Source organism: Mesocricetus auratus, unplaced genomic scaffold (genome assembly GCF_017639785.1).
Source record: "Mesocricetus auratus isolate SY011 unplaced genomic scaffold, BCM_Maur_2.0 Super-Scaffold_100691, whole genome shotgun sequence".
Taxonomy (NCBI): Eukaryota; Metazoa; Chordata; class Mammalia; order Rodentia; family Cricetidae; genus Mesocricetus; species Mesocricetus auratus.
The window spans coordinates 37372817-37387589 of NW_024429267.1; the positions used below are offsets into that span (position 1 = coordinate 37372817).

General features: G+C 46.3%; 1 pseudogene; it reads right to left on the reverse strand.

Moving 5' to 3' along the window:
- Positions 1-2028: 2028 nt before the first annotated feature.
- LOC101826880 lies at positions 2029-2904 on the reverse strand (annotated as a pseudogene).
- Between the last annotated feature and the right edge of the window lie 11869 nt (positions 2905-14773).

The window sequence follows — 14773 nt, forward strand, 5'->3', positions numbered from 1 at the left end:
GAGCCAGCCAGAGGAGAGGCCAGAGGTGGAGGCATGAAATCCAAGTCTCTTTAAAGAGGTAGAAGGAAGTCACATCAACCCCCACTCTTTTGGACTCTGATTAGGAGAAATATAAAATCAAATGTGAAGAAGACTGTGGAGAAACTCATTCAAAGAAGATTACCCACCAGCGGGGCACTTAGAATGATCCCCAGAATGTCTCTGGGTCTTTTAACATATTTTTCCAACGTAAAAAAAAACCTTCCTTGGCACCTTTGCCTGCATCCTTTTTCCACTGGAAGAACAAGGTCATTGCCTGTCCCTTTTCTCCCAATCCAAGACAGCCCTGGATTTCCTTCCTATGCTGCCAGTGTCCTTGCCGTGTTCCCCTCACTGGATGAAGACTTGACCTTGCCTTGGCCCTTCTGGACAGACAGTTCTAGCTTCACTGCAGGGAACAGTCAGACACCCCAGTGGGAGGAAATGCTTCCTATCCCTGACTGTTGGATTCTTCTTGGCTTCTTCCAAGGCATGCCTGGGTTGCTTGAGTAGTTTCCCTGTCTCTATCCTAGTGTGATCTTGATACAGAATTTCCACTCTTTTCAATACTTAGTGTGAATATATTTCCTTTGCTGTAAGGCACTTAGTGCCTTTTGCAGTTGCCTCCTGGATGATATTAAATATCACCTGTTTTCTGTACTTTGTGTAAATGCATTTCTCTTTGCTGAAAGCCACACAGTGCCTTTTGAAGCCCTGATCACTGACATCATCCTGGTGTCGGTCGTGGACATCAACACAGACCCAGTCTGCAGCAGGACCTCAGACCTAGACATGCCCCTCTGTGGCAGCACAGACGTGAACATCACCGTGGCCTCAGATGACAACATAGGCCAATTACATCAATATGGCCCTCAGTGGCAGCTCATCCCATTGCCATTAATATGGCCTTAGTCAGCAGTACTGACTATGAACACCCTCATGGATATCAGGCTTCATCACAGCCTGTGTCAGCATCATGGACCACAGGCACCAACATGGCCTCTGGTAGCATCATGGACCAAGGTGGTTCTTCAAGGAGGTACAATCCAGAAAGTGAACCATTCCTCATGACAGACCTCTGTCATTTTCAGAGCCAGGGAGATCTCACTGCACACTACCCTGCTTGACCCTACTGGGCATCATGTTACATGGTCTACTCATCTGCCACTCACCCTGTCACCGCTTTCTCTTCTCCAGTTAACCTTGCCGCAGCACACATATAACTCCATTTTCTCTCTTTGCCACCTCTCCATGGCACACTTTCTGGTTGTAGTGGCCCTCGCCTTGAGGCCCCGAGGCTTCTGTCACCTGTCCCGGGCTGCCTGTTCTTAAAGCTTTTTCTTAGAGACATCATGGGAAAACCTTAGAGGCACATTTGAAGAAGAGAAGGCATGATGAATGAAAATACCACAATTAGAAGAATGATGTCTGCCAGCTAATGTTGAAGCTGAAGCTTTGGGAATTTTGCATGGTACAAGAGCTGAAAGGATAAAATGGACCAGATGGTGGTGCTGGTGGTGGTGAGTACCTTCAACCCCTTGGAAGAGGCAGGTGGATCTCTTTGAGTTCAACGCCAGCTTGGTCAGCCAGGACTACACACAAAGATGCCCCATCTTCAAAAACCAAAAACCAAAAAGAAAACAAAAGGGTAGCTAGATACTCCTCTCCTTCTTCCTCGCCCTATCCTTCAACAGAATCCCTCAGAGAGCTCCCCCTCTTCCCTGCCCTCACCACACAAAAAGCACACTTGGCACACATCAAAAAAAAATTTATCTAGGTGAGCACTGGCCTCAGTGATGGTTATGGTATTGCTCAGCATGCATACAGCTCTCTGGACCTTCACCAGGTCTCCACTAGGAACCATAGTGGGAAGCTAGTAATTAATACCAACCTTGAAGTCAGGGGGGCAACACTCCACAAACTAGATGGCAGCATTGACATCTTTGGCAACCACATCATCATTGTTCAATAGGCAGAAAGCCATATATTTACCATGGAAAGGGTCACATTTCACCACTTGGTTGGCTGGCTCAAAGCAGGCATTGGTGATCTCTGCTACAGAAAGCTGCTCATGGTAGACTTTTTCAGCAGAGATGACTGGGGCATACATGGGCATAGGGTAGCAAATACGGGGGTAGGGCACCAGGTTAGTATGGAATTCTGTCAGTTCAATATTCAGGGCTCAATCAAATCTTGGGGAAACAGTGATGGAAGACACAATCTGGCTAATAAGGCAGTTAAAGTTAGTGTAGGTTGGGTGTTCAATGTCAAGGTTTCTACAACAGATGTCATATATGACCTCACTGGGAATATGAAGGCACAATCAGAGTGCTCCAGGGTAGTGTGGGTGATGAGGATGGAATTGTGGATCTCAACCACATCAGTGGAAACCTAGGGTCTGAGTAAATAGAGAACTCCAGCTTAGACTTCTTTCTGCAATCGACAGAGAGCTCCTCTATCAGCAGGGAGGTGAACCCAGAACCAGTTTACCCCATACAACTATGGAAAACCAAGAAGCCCTGAAGACCTGTGCACTGGTTAGCCAGTTTTTTAATTAGTTCCAAAACAAGGTCAATGATCTCCTTGCCAATGATGTAGTTATTGGCAGCATCTTCCTTGCCTGTGATGAGCTGCTCGTGGTGGAAGAGCTGGCAGTAGGTACCAGTGCAAACTTCATCAATAACTGTGGGTTCCCAATCTATGAACACTGTCCAGGGCACATGCTTGCCAATACCTTGTCTCTCTGAAGGTGTCCTCCCCTAATGGTCCTGTCACTTGCATCAGGCCATCAGCTTGAATGGCATGTTCCAGACAGTAGATCTCTCAACAGGGATTGCCGATTTGGACACCAGCCTAGCCAATGGGGATGGAGATGCACTCATGCATGGTAGCTGCAAGTTAGAAGGTGATGATGGCAGAAAGAAACACCAGATCCCCAGCTACCATTCCCAACAGCTAAGAGTCAAGGTAAATAATACAAAGAGACCGAGATAATTCCTTAAAATAGTGACTCTTCAAATTTGCTATTTATTCCTTATCAAATCACCCATCTGTTCCATCTGTTCCATCTGTTCGTTCTTAAACTCCCTCAGTCTAGCCTCGGTTTTCTTCTTGCTGAGTGTGTACATAGGTGGGTAGACAGACAGCTTTTTTCCCCATACAGCAGCTTGAACTGTCTCCTATAGTTCTTTGCTACCTTGCAAGGGAGGGATTCATCATGGTCATGCTATTTTGTTTTGTACAACCTACAAAGTTGTGATAGATTCTTGACTTTTATGGAGGCAGCATCCTGCAATGTTGGATCTGTGACTGACTGAAAAGTGGAAGAACTTATCCCCAAATCCTTCCCATCCTCTGAGCCACTTAAGGGCTACCACAATGCATTTGAAGGCATGCAGCCACCAGGAGCACAGCATCTTTATTCCTATGCAGTGTTCAGCTATGTTTTTCTCTTGTGTTTGGTTTCAGATTTTAGGTTGTGTGTCCCATTGTTTATCGTCTTTAAAAAAAAAAGATCAAGTCTGGCATGTAGGCACATGCCTTTAATCCCAACACTCACAAGGCAGAGGCAGGCAGATCTCTAAATTTGAGGCCAGCCTAGGGCTATTACACAGAGAAACCCTACCTAGAAAAACCAAATAAATAGATATATGATTGATAGATAGATGATAGATAGATAGATAGATAGATAGATAGATAGATAGATAGATAGAATTCCTTGATCAGTAACAGATGAAGCCATCAAACCAGGTTTGGGTGGCACCTTCATGGTAGCCATGGAAGCAGACAGGCAAGCTTTAGTCTGCATCGCCTCAAAGCCTGAGCCGTTACTCACACCGCCACCCCTTCAGCCAAGTCTTGTCCATCTATTTTGTCCCAATTCCTGATTAAAACTCACTGGCTAGTTTTGTGTGTCAACTTAACACAAGTTACAGACATCAGAGGAAGAAGCCTGAACAGAGGAAATGCCTCCTTGAGATTCAGCTGTAAGGCATTTTCTCATTTAGTGATCAATAGGGGAGGAACCAGCCCCATTGGTGGGTGGTGCCATCCCTGGCCTGTTGATCCTGGGTTCAATAAAAGGTGAGTTGAGCAAAACACGGGAAGCAAGCCAGTAAGCATTTCCCCTCCATGGTCCCTGCATCAGCTCCTGCCTCCAGGTTCCTGCTCTGTTTGACTTCCAGTCCTGACTTCCTTGAGTGATGAACAGCAGTACTGAAGTGTAAGTCAAATAAATCCTTTCCTCCACAACTTGCATTTTGGTCATGGTGTTCTGTCATAGCAGTAGAAACCCTAAGACAACTTTTTTAATTTACCCTGTTTTTCATTACTTATCATAGACCTTTCTCTTCTCTCCAATCTACTTATGAATTCCCGGCCTTAACTTGGCTTTTTTTCTTGCCAGGTTTTCTTAACTAATTATCCTGTCTACCATTTGCCTCTGGGCTTTCCCTTCTTTTTGTAATTATGAGCTTACAATATTACCAATATCATTCTTCAATTTCATCTCCCTGTTCCTTCCTTAACACTTTTATCAGCACTTGGCCAATCAAAGTAAACATATACTTAATAAATAAATAAATAATGATGCACAATTGTAATATACTGGATCGTTCAGAGTTTTATTGCTATTATTAAGATAAAAGTTAAGAGAAAATAATATTTAGTGGGAAGACAAAACTGACATTGTTTCTTTACAAAGGGGCACAATGATAGCCTGGTGTGGTGACACACACCTTTAATCCCAGCACTTAGGAGGCCGAGGCAGTAAGATCTCTGAATCAAGGCCAATCGGGTCTGCAGAGTGAGTTCCAAGACAGCCAGGGCTACACAGAGAAACCCTGCCTTAGAGAACAAAAAGCAAAGGTGCACCATGAGCTGTGGTGTTACACGCTTTTACTCTCACCACTCAGGCAGAAGAAGGCAGATTTTTGTAAGTTCAAGGCTAGCCTGGTCTACAAAGTGAGGTTCGGGATATCCAGGGCTACACAGTAAGACCCTGTCTCAAAAGCAAACGAGAGGTGTCATCCAGTGCTGTGCTCTATTGTAATCAACACTCTAACCAACAACCCTGAACTTCAGGAAAGTCTGGGATTTATCTTGGGATAATAAAAGGTACAATTATTCATCAGGGCACACTCAGATCCACAGCATAGAAATTTGTCTAATTGGCTTTCAATAATTGTTCGTGTTAATGAGTCATAACCCAGAACTGGCAGTTGTCTCTTAGTACTATTTTAGAATCTTGTTTTAACTATTTAAAAAAACTATTGTGTATAATGTCATGAGTATCTTTCAACACACACAGCCCTTATAACATTCTCTAGAGGAAAAAAAAAGATTGCCATTACATCCAAGTTATTACCAGTCCAGTCAATATATGAATGCTGGAAAAAAAACCTGTGGGTAGATATAATAGGTAACATTTATGTTATTTTGTTAACAATTAAATTGCATAACATACCATGTTCTTTGCTTGGCTTTTTTACTGAGTTGTATTTTTAAAACATTACATAAATGTGTATAATTTATAGTAAAGATTTGAATCCCATATGAATATACTATATTCTACTGATTAATTAAATTATCTTACTTTTTTAAAGTTTTTTATTTTTATTATGTATGCATATAGTGTTCTATGCTTAGACACCAGAAGAGGGCACCAGATCTCATTATGGATGGTTGTGAGCCACCATGTGGTTGCTGGGAATTGAACTCAGGTCCTCTGGAAGAGCAGCCAGTGCTCTTAACCTCAGAGCCATCTCTCCAGCCCCTATCTTACTTTTTTTTTTAGATGGAGTCTTACTGTGCAAATCAAGCTGGCCTCAAACTCAGAGATTCTCCTGCCTCTTACTTCAAAGTGCTGGGATTCCTGGGAGGTTTGCTCTTTTCTGAAGCTAAATAGAAGTGGAGTGGATCTAAAGGAGAGGAGGGGGGACTGGGAGGAGTGTGGGGGTGGACTTCAGTCAGGATATATTGTATGAAAGAAGAATTTTTTAAAAAGAAAGAAAGAAGGAAGGAAAGAGAGAAAGAAAGAAAGAAAGAAAGAAAGAAAGAAAGGAAGGAAGGAAGGAAGGAAGGAAGGAAGGAAGGAAGGAAGGAAAGATATATTAATGACTGCTGGGAACAAGAGAGTTTGTCTACTTTAAAGGTGATTCCCCCAAACCAGTTGTTCTCAAGGGTCAAATATCAGATATCCTGCATATCAGAGTCGGTGTGGCCTTGTTGGTAGAATTGTGTCCCTGTGGGTGGGCCTTGAGGTTTCCAAAGCTCAAGCCAGACACTCTCTCTGTCTCTGTCTCTGTCTTTCTCTCTCTGTGTCTCTGTCTCTCTCTCTGTGTCTCTGTCTCTCTCTGTCTCTCTCTGTCTCTCTCTGTCTCTCTGTCTCTGTCTCTGTCTCTCTGTCTCTGTCTCTGTCTCTGTCTCTCTCTCTCTCTCTCTCTCTCTCTCTCTCTCTCTCTCTCTCTCTCTCTCTCTCTCTCTCTGCTGCCTTCACATCCAGATGTGGAACTCAGCTACTTCAGAACAGTGTCTGCCACGCTCCTCAGCATGACAATGGAGTAAACTTCTGAAACAGAAAGCCAGCCCTGATTACAGCCTCTTTATGAGAGTTGCCTGGCCATGGTGTCTCTACACAGAGATAGAACACTGACTAAGACAGGTATCCTTGGTTCACAGATCATAACAATGTACTTCCTTTCTGCCGTAATCTGAATGTTTTAATCCCTATAAATTTGTATGCTGAACACCTAGTAACAGATATTCTGGTGGCAAGAGTCAGCAGCTTCTAGGGGCAATTAGGTCATGGAGATGGACCCTCATGCATGACATTGGTGACCCAAAGAGCTGTCTTGCCCCTCTACCATGTGTAACCATGCCTCCAGAAGATACCCTGTATTCCAGCTATTCTGGACTCTCTACTTGACTACATCTAGAATTAACTAAACCCCAAGCTGCTGGGTACACCTGTGAGGGGTTTCCCTTGATTGACTCATTTGGAGTGGAAAGACCTACCCTGTGTCTGGCTCTTTGAAGGTGAGTTTGAAGATCCCCCTTAAATCTGGCTACACCTTCTAGTATCAGCATATGTAAAGAACATGGAACAAGGAAAGGATTGCATTTTGCCTGCTTGCTCTCACTCTTGCTGACAAGTTCTTTTGCTGGCATTAGATTTTTAGACCTCCCATCCGGAACCGGCCATTGCTGGAACAGCAGAGAACCTGACTAGCACCACACCCAAAACAGAAAACTGGACTCATGGAATGTATACTCTCATGGTGCCTGGATGATAGATTTTGCAGATTCCAGAACAGTGATGAGTGAGTTTCTGCTGTTTCTGAGCCACCCTACCTCAGGGATAGTGTTGTAGCACTATCAGTGGACTAACAGGCACTGTCTCTAGTGAGACCCCAAAGACAGCAGCACAAGGGAGTCCTGAAAGTTTCCTGAGGGTCCTCATATACAGCATATCCCAGCTAGAGGGACAGAAAGACTCTGAGGCTCTTTGCAAATGTCTCTCCGGAGACCATCAGAGAGTGCTAAATGGAAAGGCAGGAAAAGTGGAGTAGACCATGGGAGAGGCAGGGGCATGGGGCCTCACTCAGAGAAGAGATGCTAATGTTAGTCACAAGAAAGCATTAGCCTAGGCACACAGATCTGAACAATGGTAGAAACTAACCATTATGTTTTCTTGAGTGATGAGATTCTGGGAGGAAAAAATCCCACCTCCACTAAGGACCTTATTAACCCACATCAGTTAGATGGGCAGATGTCAGACTAGAACTCAAAGACCTTCCCATCTCTCTCCTTTGAAGCTGAATCCCAGAAACACCAGTGACAGACCAGAGCCGAGGGTAGCATACAAATAGGAGTTGAAAGTGGAAATGGACAAGAGGAGTGCTCTGCTTCCGGAAAGACTTCCCTGAACCCACCCCTGGGGCTGTCTTTTCGCCTCCCTCCCTGCATCACTTACCGAGTCCCAGAGCAAGCCCTGTCCCCTGGATAGGAGAACATGGATAAAGCTAAGGAGCAAACTTCTGAGGCTGACTGTTCATGAAGAATGTGAGCAGGTTCTGGGTAAGCCCTGCAGGACCGGGCTGACTCGGAAGTGGGTTTGTTTTATGTGTACATAGGAGAGGGCACCGATCAAAGAGGAATAAAGACTCAGAAACTGCCTTCTCAAAGAGGGTCTTCGGGGGAGCTGGCTGGTTCTGGAGGTGAGAGCAGGGCCTGGGCCCAGAGGCAAGTTACTGGAGTCCTGAATGCATGCCAAATGCCCCAGAGGCCCAAGTCACAGCTGTGGTTTAGAATGAGGCATGGAGAAGCTAGAAGGAATAGTGGAGAGGTCTGTGGTGACTCGGTACCCTCACAGCTCTGCCTCATGCCCATTCACCCTCCATCGGTCAGCCGACTACCCTCTGGCAGCCAGCAAGAGCTTCCTGCCCTGTTAGGAGGCACCAAAGCCCTCTCTCTCTGGGGCAGTTTGAATAGAAATAGTCCCCAAAGTCCCCAGTGGTCAAACACATAGGCTCATGTATTTGAATGCTTAGTCATTAGAGTGGTGCTACTTGACAAGGATTAGGAAGTGTGGCCTTGTTGGAGGAAGTGTGTTGCTGGATATGGGCTTTGGGGTTTCAAATGCTCAAGCCAGGCCCAGTATCTGTCTGTCTGTCTGTCTGTCTCTCTCTCTCTCTCTCTCTCCCCTCCTGCCTCTCTCTCTCTCTCCCTCCCTCCCTCCCTCCTTCCCTCCTACCCTGTCTCTCCCGCTCCCCTCCACCTGTGGACTGTAATGTAGAATTTTCACCTATCTCTCCAGCACCGTGGCCACCATGCTGATAATGAACTAACCCTCAGGGAGCAAGCAAGTCCCATGAAGTACTCTCTTTTATAAGAGCTGCTCTGGTCATGGTCTCTCTTCACAGAAATAGAACACTGACTAAGACACCTCCTTCCACCGCAGTTTTAGTTAAATGACTTTATTACTCCACATGACCTATGAGGGCAGTGACAGCTCCTGGTCTCATAGTGGCCAAGATCAAACCTGGACCTGGCATATACAATGCAGTCATGAAGGGATGACAGCAGATGATATTCTAGAAGCCAGCCAGAGGCCAGGTGTTCCTTTCAGGGCCCCTTGGAGTCCACTGGCTGAGACTGGGTCGGTGGGAAGAAGGGGTGAGTCTTCTCCCTACCTGCCACATCGTCCCTATGTTCCATGTTGATGCTGTAATTTGGCTCCCCATCCACCAGAGAATAAAACTTAAACTCCAAGCAGCAGTGACTTTCAGTGACCCTGTCTCCGGCTTTAGGGCCAAGCTGCCGCTGAGAAAAGCCGGTGGGGTATCTCAGCCAGTCTGCCTTGCCTCATGTCATGCCAGGCCCCACCCATTCTTCCACCATCCTCTGTGGCTAAGTGACAGAGAGTTTGCCCATGGCTCATTACCCAGCCCAGGAACCCAAATGAGCTGCATTCTTCCTCCAACTCACACATGGAGCCAAAACATCCGCGGCCTGGTTTTACTTTCCCTCCTAAACCCTTACATTTCCCAACTGGGAGTCTTTCTGAAATCTTAGAGGTCTTTCCCCAAGTGGAATGTTCCACACAGAGCCTGAAGTGGGATTACAGTAGAGATAAATAAAAGATTAGCTTCCGAAATTCAGGACTAAATAAAGGATCAGATTCATGGTGATTGGGAGATCTGGGGGTTCGTTCATGGATGAACCCATTCAGAAGCAGTTTGGAGCAGAGGGTGGGATCAAAACTTCAACTTTCCCTGGGTCTCTTCAAGTCACCCTCACTGCCCACCCCAGCCATCTGGTTTCACTTGTGAGAAAGGAAGCGCTGGCTAGGGCAGCAAGAGGCCCTGAAGGAGTCTGGGACTAGTGTTCAGGGGCTGGGTATTGGGTGTCACATCCAGGTGACATTTCACTGTAGCAAGAGCATTCTCCAGAACATTCCTAGCCACCTAAGACAATGCAAAAGAAGGCATATGGCTCAGGCTAGGCTTCTTTTAACCTAAATGTGATGGTGTCTTGCTTGTCCTAGGTCCTGGTGAACTCATGAGTTAGCATGGTTTGTAGAGTCACTGAAGCAGACACAGTGGAGTATCTGAATGGGGGCAGGGGACCTTAGAAGAACTCATGGAGAGAGAACTCAATACACTATCACTAGCAGTATTCTGAATCCAGTGCCAAGAGATCAGAGGAATGGCAGGCTGTGCCCACTGAGACCCGTTTCTGAAAGCAGAGATTCAGTGTGGGTTCCTGTGATGGGTGCCATCTCCATACAGACTCCATTAGCACACTAGCTGAAACACAAGGTTGAGAGGGTTCCATTTCCACCTAACGAATGGGTCTTTGCAAACACCTCTGTTGAATGCACAGAAGAAAGAAAGCTCAGACATGACAAGTGTTTTACTTTCTACTTCTTGTTTTAGGAGCCATGTAGACAGCCAAATCAATTGTGTGTGTGTGTGTGTGTGTGTGTGTGTGTGTGTGTGTGTGTTTCCTGACTGTTTCTTCATCGGGAGCATGATTTGGGCTTGAGGCTCAAGTTGGGGAGAGTTATGGAGGCTCCTCATAAGACAGGATCCTCCATGAGACAGTTAAGAATGAGCTTGGGCCCTGGCACTCTCATTCAACTCTTTTCTGAGCATGCCTCACAGACCAAGTGTAACAGCTAAGAGCATCTGTCAGCTGGGGACCTGTGCCTCCCTCCCTGCAGACGCACTCAAAACTCCAAAGCACTGCCTGATCTGACTCCTGGCAAGCAATGGGCACAAAGAGAGGCCCCCCCAACGGTGTTAAGGTCCTCTAATCCTGAGCCCATGCTTCCCACAGACTGCCTACAGCAGGATTCCCAGAATGGCCTGTTGAAAATAGGATTCCCAGGCCCCACCTCGGTCTTCTGGATGATCTCCTTGGAACCCTGGAATGTACAGCTGCAAGGGTACCAGTCACTAGCCTCATATTCCACCAAGTCTGAGTGTCAGTTCTCTAGACATTCTGCATGGGTTTGTAGTTCCTTTCTTTCTACAGATTTAACATTCTACTGTGCTGTTCTGAACCAGACCCTGATCTAAATGCAGAGGGTGTAACTTAATGGGTAGACCTCACCTACAAAAAGCTGCAGTGATTTCAATCTCGCGGTGATGCCGAGGAAGAGAGCATGTGCTAAAACTCCCCTATTCCGAACTAGAAAATAGAGATCAGGGGATGTAAGCCACTTGTCCATGGTGACAAAGCTACTAGATGCACCGGGCCAGACATCTGCTCCCTGCCCTTCTCTCAGAGCACCGCTGGGTCTGGTAATAGAACCACAGTGGCAGAGCTGAAAGGGTCCTAAGGCAGCAAATAGCTCCAGAAATATCCAAGAGGCTCTAACTGTCATTTCGTCTCTAAGCAGTTGACAGTGATTGCCTCCATGTGTGCGGGAGGACTCTGTGCCACATTCAGGATCACGAACGAAGATGCTGCAATTGATTAATCATGGTCTACAGTGGATGTAGAATCAGGAAGTAGCTGCATATGCACCACATATGCTCACTAGCCTAGTGTATGGACGGCTCTCCTGTCTCACTGATGAGGAAACTGAGGCTCAGAGAGACTGGATGAGAGGCAAAACCTCCTAAATTCTAGTTCAAAGTTCTTTATGTTAGGTAGCACAACCTTTTCTGTGCAGCCCAGCTGACCGGATAAGGAAACGAATCGCCGAGGTCAAGGAACTCCTGATGTTAACACGAAAAGTGTTTTGGAGCTGAAAGGAGGAAGAGGTTTAAAGGTAGAGGGACCAAGTGGAAAGGTGAGCCCTCCCACCTCTTCCCTTCAAACCGAAGGGAAGACAGACCCACAATCAGAGCCTGCACTGTACTAGATGCACTGACGTGCTCCCTTGATCCTTCCCACTACCCTATGAGGAAGCCCCACTTTGAGGTGAAGTGACTGAGTGTGGCCAAGCCAGGACAGGCTCCCAGGTCTGTGGCTCCACAGCCTATCCTGCAGGGCTTGCAAGGGGCCAGTAGGGGGAGGTAAAATGCCCTTTAAAGTTAACAAGAACTTTTTGAATTCCAACTCTACTACAAATTTGCTTCCAGGCTTTGAGCTTTCATATCTCCACGCCTTGGAGTCTATAAACGGGGGAAACAGGCCAGGTGTGGTGGTGCACACCTTTAATCCAAGCATCTGGAAGACAGAAACTTGCCGGTCTCTGTGAGTTCAAGGCCAGCCTGGCCCACATATGAAGTTCTAAGCTAGATAGGGCTACCTGGTGAGATGCTGTTGAGGGTGTGGCTGAAACGCAGGGTTCGGCTCAGTAGGTTGCTGTTGGGAGTCAACAGACTCATCTACGGGAAGGGCTCAGCCACACTCGTGTGCTGGTATCATGCTGCCCCAGACACATCACCTGGTCGCCCTGCAGTTACTGCTGGCCTGAATGACCTACATGGAGAAGGCCCATTCTGGAGTTGTCTTGTCCATTCTGCTTTTCCTCCAAAGGAGGTTGAGACTCAGAGCCCCACATGTCAAAATATGCAAGTGCTGTGTAAGACACCAAGGAGGGTGTCTTTGAAGATATTAGAACTGGCAGGCAGAACTGGACTAAAAGCAGTTGCCACAAGATGGCAGCCTAAGGAGTCCACGCCAGTCAGCTGGCCTCCTCAGTCAGCCTGTGTCTCCCTAGTCATGCTCACACTGGGCACGGGCCTGGTCCTGCACAGCAACCCTTAGAGCAGGATGCTGTCTCTGCTCTGTTGACCTCAGTAGGGGTCATCTATATGGGGTGGCTGCAGTTTCAGCCCAAGAATAAGTGGGACTTCCTGCTCTGTACTCTCTGATGGCAGAGAACACCCAACGCGCCTCTCTTACGAGCCTCTGTGAAGGAGGAGTAGTCCCAAACAAAGTAGGTACAGTGGCATACAAAATCTGAAATTCTCAGGAGACTACGATGGGAAGATCGTGAGTTCCAAACTGTCTCAGGCAATTTAACAATCCCCTGCCTTAGGAGAAACAAAGTGTGTGGAACTGGGGTGTGACACAGAGAGAGGGAGTTTGCCTAGATGTTTAAGGTTCTGGGGTGGCCACTAGTTTAAAAAAAATATGTGCTTAAATAAACTTGGTTATTAAAGGAGATGACAAATAACATTAAGTGCTGTGATACACACACACACACACACAAATAAAGGGCTGCTGGGTAGGGACATTGTACTCTAGTTTGTGTCTCCTGATGACATTTAGTGGGTTCTAAATCGAAATCTTGTTTCCTAAGACCACAGAAAAGAACAGGAGTCCCTATCTTCTTTTTTTTTAATTCAAATAAGTCGTGAACTTGGAAGGCTTGAGAACTTCTAGTGAACCCCGCAAACAGTAATTTCTGGTATTTCTCCAGTGTCTAGGTACTGAATCATTGTATCCAACTCACAAAACCTTGTATAGTAACTAGTATCATCATCCCTTCTCACAGGTAAGAAAACAGGCTAAATGTTATTGAGGAAATCACCCCAGATTCTCATCCAGGAAGTGGCAGATCCAGGAAGTAAACTTAGTTTCTCTAATCCCAGACTTAATTCCTAACAACTTCTTGACTATACCTCTGCCCTCAGCAAGCGGGTCCTAAGCACCCTCAAAGGCCAGGCAGATAAGCAGAGCAGAACTCCTGTGATGTCTGCCATAGGGAAACTGTGTTCCCTTGACAACAAGAAAAACTGGGGATTTCCTCGGAGAAGCTTCTTAGGATAGGAAGCTGTGAAGGAGGCCCTGGCGTCAGGAGCCCTTCCCGTCAAGTCTTCCCCATCAACCACTCTTCTAGAATCCCAGAGAAGACGGCTTTTCAGGGCCTTTCCCTGGAAGGAGGGTTCTGCTAGGACTGGGCTGCTCTGGTGACCTTGACTTGACTGTCACCTCCAGCAGGAGCCGGTATGGAGTAGGTTTGGAATCATCATGTTTCTCCCTGTAAACTGTGCTGACCAAGAGAAGCACTTTTAAAGGGCACTTGCTGCAGTCTCTACATGTAATACGTGTTCATAGGAAACTATCAATAAATTGTTACAAATAGAAGTTTTTTAAGGTTTATTTATTTTTGTTTCATGAGTATAGATGTTTCGCCTGCATATGTGTGTGTGTGTGTGTACCACATGCATGCAGTGCCCATAGATGCCAGAAGAGGGCAGCAGATTACCTGGAATGGGAATTATAGGGAATTATTAGCCACCATTTCGGTGCTGGGAACTTGAACTCAGATCCTCTGCAAGAGCAACAAGCCCTCTAAACTGCTGAGCCATCTCTCTGCACCCACAAATCAGCATCAAGATTTCCCTGACCTGTTATGGGCTCCCTGTTTCTTCTCCCACTCTTCCTTTTCTTCTCTGGACACTCCTCGTCTCCCCAAAATGTTGAATAAGCAAATGTAACAGATGTGTTTAACAGTAAAAGCAACAACAGGGTGAGCAGCATGGCTCAGCAGGAAAAGGTGCCAAGCCTGACAAACTGAACTGCCTGGAGTTTGACCCCTCATTGGAGAGAGAGCCAATCAATTCCTTCAAACTGTCTGTCCTCTGACCTCCACATATAAGTCGTGACATAGACACCTTCAGGAATGCACACACCCAAAATAATAAATATTTTAGCAATAACTATACTCATGTATCGCAGTCTTTGCTAACAGCATAGGTCCTGCTGCAGATGCTCACACCCAATGACCAAGGGCAGGAGGCAGTAATTAAGTCATCCTGCTCATGAAGTGATGGAGTTTTAGGAAGGATAG